Below are 5,909 nucleotides of genomic sequence, written 5' to 3' on the forward strand. Positions count from 1 at the left end.
AAAAAAAAAAAAAAAAAAAAAAAAAAAAAATAGATATATAATAGGTGGGCGGATCCACTTCGAAGGACCAATAAATGAACCGATCTACGGCTTTACGGACCAACTTTATACTTATCTTGCTTAGCTTAGGAAAATGAAAAGAACTTGTGTATGGGAAAAAAACTTAGGAAACCTTAGTACTTTATTTGTCAAAACTTGGAACAGAGAGATCTTTCTTGCGTGATGTTTGTGTAGCTTCAGAGCAATTTAATTTGGCCACAATTTGGCTACAGACTTCGGACACATGACAAGTCGTTGAAAGACGACTTGTAAGAGCGGCGCAATCATATAAAGTGTTACGGGAAAACTCCTACGAGCGAGTGAACCCAGGATTTCTTGAATCTTTTGGGAAAGGTCCGAAATTGAAATCTTCTTCGGGCTTTTACCGGTGTATTTGGGTTTGTTTATGTACCGGGTTGAGATGAGCTCGGACGACGTGAGATAGCTGTCCCGGCGGCAATTTTTAAAATTTATTTTATATTTATTTTTGTTTGCTTTGAAATTCGCTTGTTTGTAATATCTAATATAAATGAAAAGTATAATATAAACTAAAGATAAAAAGTAAAAAATGAATTCAGATTGTACAAGTTGCGGAAAAAAAAAATCAAAATTTCGAATTTCCCGCCAACTTTACACGCTCAAAGGCCGAGAATGGCCTAGCTCAGCCCAGTACATAAACACACCCTTTAGGTGAATCCTAGGATTTCTCAACACAACGAGGACAATATATGAAATCATACCATTTCGGACTTTTCCAAAGACACATCGGGAAATGTGATTTGACTCATTTAACATGATATTTTCAAGATGCTGCAGGTGTTCAGACCTGTTTCCATGCCAGCCTAGTTAGCTTGGTTGGTAGTGCGTCTGCCTTGTAAGCGCTAGGCCGCGGGTTCGATTCCCGCCCGGGGCGGATTTTATTAACTCTCTTTCTCTCTCCCTGTCTCTCTCTCTCTCTCAGTATCTAGTTCGCGTTCCACGCATTCCCTACCCGTTAGCCCCCTTTTCGATGGTATGCCCCCCCTCTCTTCTGACCCACATAATATTAAGATTCACAGTTGATATATATCATCCAAAACAACATCGATTTCTCGTGATTTGTGTTTGGTTTAGACGTAAAAAAATTAAAGCCATTTATAAGAGAAGACCATTACGTAGGCCCTATTTGCAGTGTAAAATGACTTTTCTAATAGGAATACTGTTAGGAATCAGTTCCGAAGAGAATCATGTTGATATCTATACATCATTCATCGAGATACTCGAGTTTTTGCAAAATTCTCCCAAGAGTCCCAATACTTTTTCTTTAGTGGGGAAGAAGACCATATCATTACGTAGGCCCTATTTGCAGTGTAAAATGACTTTTCTAATAGGAATACTGTTAGGAATCAGTTCCGAAGAGAATCATGTTGATATCTATACATCATTCATCGAGATACTCGAGTTTTTGCAAAATTCTCCCAAGAGTCCCAATACTTTTTCTTTAGTGGGAATCAAAAACTTCAAAGTTGTTTTGCTCAAAACTCCATTTTCGTCTTCATGTTCCCTCTTCAATACAACTCCTCAATCCCGTCCTAAATTTCTATTCTATTCGTTATAGCCTCCTCTCCTCTGGGAATCGAAATTTTACGATTTGGGAGACGGGCAAAGAATTTGAGATTATTTTTATTATTTTGTTTGTATTTTTCTTCTTAGTGGGAATCAAAAACTTCAAAGTTGTTTTGCTCAAAACTTCATTTTCGTCTTCATGTTCCCTCTTCAATACAACTCCTCAATCCCATTCTAAATTTCTACTCTATTCGTTATAGCCTCTCCTCTGGGAATCGAAATTTTACGATTTGGGAGACGGGCAAAGAATTTGAGATTATTTTTATTATTTTGTTTGTATTTCCCCCCAGTTTTATTGTAGGTACCAACTTATAGATGCCTAGGTATATTTTTCTGTATTTAACTCTCATTTATTTCCTCAATGTATGACATCATCTGTAAAAATTCATTTCGCTATCTAATCTCTCTAGGTAGGTGTCCGTGGAATTTTTTGATAGGTCTTTAGCTGTACCTAGGTATGTATGTAGGTAGGTATAATATCTACATTGGAGGTAGGTATTACTGTAGCTGTACCTACCTATGTATCTTACCTACATTTGAGGTATTACGACTAATAGATAGGAGATAAAATTTGTTTATTTGAAAGCGAGTTTAAATCTCGTAAACAGAAAACAATGGAAACAGATGGTACCCTACATTGTATGTATTCTATTCTATTCTGTATTGGCGATGGCGAAACATTGTCTACCTTTATAGTGAGCTTATTTATGTATTGCTTGAAGAAGACAAGTCTGGCTCGGGGACTACCAGGAGGTATACCAGTCTGAAATTTCCCTTGCTAAAGAAAAAGCAAAGGTTCAGTGCGAAGAGCATCCACTCGGAAATGTTTTGTTTCTAAAACCAAATGTCAGCCCAAAGCAATCACCGAAGGGCTGATTGACAGGCTGACGAAAAACGCTAATCCCGTCTGTACACGGGAAAAGGCGAAGAAAAAGGAGAAGCTTGAATAAGACTAGAGTCTCTTTTACCAGAAGTAGACCAGTTCTATTCTTGAGGTCAAAATAGTGGATGTGACTTACGAGTAACTCCCTCCCTACCTGCTTAGTTGGAGTTTTAATGGAGCAGTTGCATTTGGGTAAAATTTATGATTAAAAGGTCGATTTCTATGAAAAAAGTTGTGAAAAATCTAAATCTGAGGTCAAAACTCCGAAAAAATAACTGTAAAAGGTCGAAAATTCAATTTTTATTTTCCGTCAGAGTCCTGAGCTCTGACATCAGACTTCGGCACTCTCCACAGATAGTTCACGGGTTACATACTTTGAAATAAGTGAAGGTTTAGGTACTTACTTTTAAGTGGATGTTGAGTTCTATCGACTAGTTTATTGTACTGTAAGGTAGATATGAGATGAGTGGAGGTTGTTAGTGGAAGTATGTTCAGTGGACTATACAGAAGTCTGGAAGTTGATGTGGCAGAAGATTGCCCTGGATACGAGATCTGGAAACAGCAAATAAATTTGAAGAAGTTAGTTTTTTTACATCAACCAAATCATACAATGGGGCACAACCAAATGAAAATTTTTTTCGAGATAGAGTCCTATTCCGATGTAAAAGTACCCAAAAAGTGCATTGGCGCACTCACCAAGCTAACTGGGTTGGCAAAACCTACAAATCTACATAATTGAAACCGACCAATTAAATGCCAGTGGTCTAGTATAGCTGGATTTCCTGCTTTCCAATGTCTTTGTTCTATGTTTGTATTAGTTCCTCCCAGTTGTTCCACCAATTTGGCACTACGTATGTATGAGTACTTACCATGAGGTGACGTCACATTATCACGTACATCACGTGACGTCACGAATTTACAACGAGCACAAAATGCAGAACGTAGGCAAGCAGAAGAAAGTAACAGAAAGCATGCAAGAGAGAGTAAAGAGAAACAGAAAGAGAGAGAAAACAGATCAGAACAGAACATGATGCAAGAAACATTACCCAATATAAATTCTAAGAATTAAATAAATATCTAAGAAATATTAATAGAAAAGAATTAAAGAAATCAATCATTCGCATTCCAATTAAATAAAAGTTTTTAAAAAATGGCCTCTTCCTACAAGCAATCTTACGTTTGAACTGTAGCAGCAAAAATAGGTAGGTAATGGTCTTATTTTGCCGAAAAAACTTCATCGCCTGAGGGAATCGAACCCGAGCGTGCAAGCCTAGTGTGATACCCACCCGGCCGAGGAGATTGCTCTATTGCAGTGTTTCTTAATTTATTGGTGTTCCGCGAGCTGACGGCAAGGGTTCCGCGAGATATTTTGGAAAAATCATACACTAGATAAAATGCAGCTTCAAAACGACCATCTTAGACTAGGTATTTCATCTTATACAGCTTTTTTTAGAGGTTTGATAGAGGGAACTGTGGGGGTGCAATCTTGAAAGTTCAGGGTTCCGCAAAGATGTTCACCTTTGAAAAGGGTTCCGCGGGCCAAACTAATTAAGAAACACTGCTCTATTGTTTGTTTATTTACAGTCGATCCTGTCTAAGTGGGGAACCTGGATAAGTGGGAAAAATTTGCCGGTCCCTTGGGTTCCCACTCGGACAGGTTCGACAGTATTTGTTAGACTTGGTCATTTGAAATTTCAAACATAAGAATCGATAAGAAAGAACGATAGATAAAAATAAAAGATAATGATCCCAAAGAGTATAAAAATAAATCACCAAATAACATTAAAACCCTAAAAATAGAAAATGCATTCATTAACCTGAAAATAAAATGTTCTTAAAATAGGAAAATCTGAAAGTTCTAAAAATAGAAGAGTTTGAATGTTCTAAAAATTCACTTCATTATCCTAATAGGAAAAAAGTTCTAAAAATAGAGAAATCTAAAATCGTATCTACTAGTACCTATCTAACAACACTCTTATCCGTTTTAGAATCTCGAAGAAGATTTCGTGAATAATGCAAATTTTCCAAGAGTCTTCTTCTCTTTTCTACGTTCTCTTTCTCCTCCTTCGTCGTCTTCTTTTTCCTTATCCTTCTTGAAATCTTTCTTCTCTTCTTTTTCTTCCTTCCGATCATTCTCGTCTCCTTTTCCTCTTTTTACTTATCCTTTTTTTATCGTTCAGTTTCTCATCTTCTTCTTGCTCTTCCTCTTCTTCCTCCTTCACGAGAATCTCTCTTCTCTTTTTTCTCTATTTTATCGTTCAGTTTCTCATCTTCTTCTTGCTCTTCCTCTTCTTCCTCCTTCACGAGAATCTCTCTTCTCTTTTTTCTCTATTTTTATCTTTTTTTTTTTACCTTCCTCTTCCCCTTCATAGAAAAAAGTTTTTATTTAGCCCTAAATAATTGAGGGCGAGCTAACTTTTTTTCTGTACATTGTAGGCGTCAACTTGATAAGGAGAACCAAAAAGGCAGATATACATAATGGCTTACCTTATTTTCTATTTGACTAGGGTTCTTAGTTGGGGATTATTCTTTACACCGACTCGAGTTTCGCCTCACTCGTAGGCTTTTTCAAGATGACTGAGGTTGGTTTGTTGTTGTTTGCGTAGGTGTTGGGCGTGCATTGTGATCTTGAATCAGCTGTTCAGTAGCATAGACTAAAGATGGAAGAGAAGGAAGAGATCCAACTATGCAGACCACCTAATTGATGAAGGCCATGACTACAAGAAGACTAAAATAGAGGTCTTATACAAAGGGAACGCTACCTTTTTTTGCAGCATATTTTGCAGAACTAACGGCTTTTAACAAAGAAACTAATATAATTCTTTGAAGTTCTGCAAAATATATCTGCCTTTTTGGTTCTCCTTATCAAGTTGATCCACAGAACTTATATATAATGACTGCTGAAACCCTCCAAGAGATTGTAGGCGTGTCAACTTGAAAACTTCACTTTCAAGTTTCAAATCATCAAAGGATATACATATTTTTTTACATTTAAATTATATTTTTAGCTTTTAAGCTATATTTTTAACTTTCAAGTTACCTATATTTTTAACTTTCAAGTTATATTTTTAGCTTTTAAGTACTCAAAGGATATATTTTTAACTTTTACTCGACTTTCGTATTTCCAGCATGCAAAAGTCAAGGCCGAAGTTTAGTCGAAGTTGAAACTTCAAAGTTTTTTTTCCTCTCTCTCCTCTTGTCTTTCTCCCATTTTCCTACCCCCTCATTTTCTCCCCCCCCTTTTTTTCCTAGTCCCTCCCCCTCCCTTTCTCAGCGCTCCTTTAAAAGAGTTGTATTTCCCAATGAAGGAGTACGGAAGAAGTGATGTCTTTCCCTCAATAAAAAAGACTTGGTCCGGCCACTCTCTATCAGGTAGATCTGA

Source organism: Diaphorina citri, unplaced genomic scaffold (genome assembly GCF_000475195.1).
Source record: "Diaphorina citri unplaced genomic scaffold, Diaci psyllid genome assembly version 1.1 scaffold497, whole genome shotgun sequence".
In the NCBI taxonomy this organism is placed as follows: Eukaryota; Metazoa; Arthropoda; class Insecta; order Hemiptera; family Psyllidae; genus Diaphorina; species Diaphorina citri.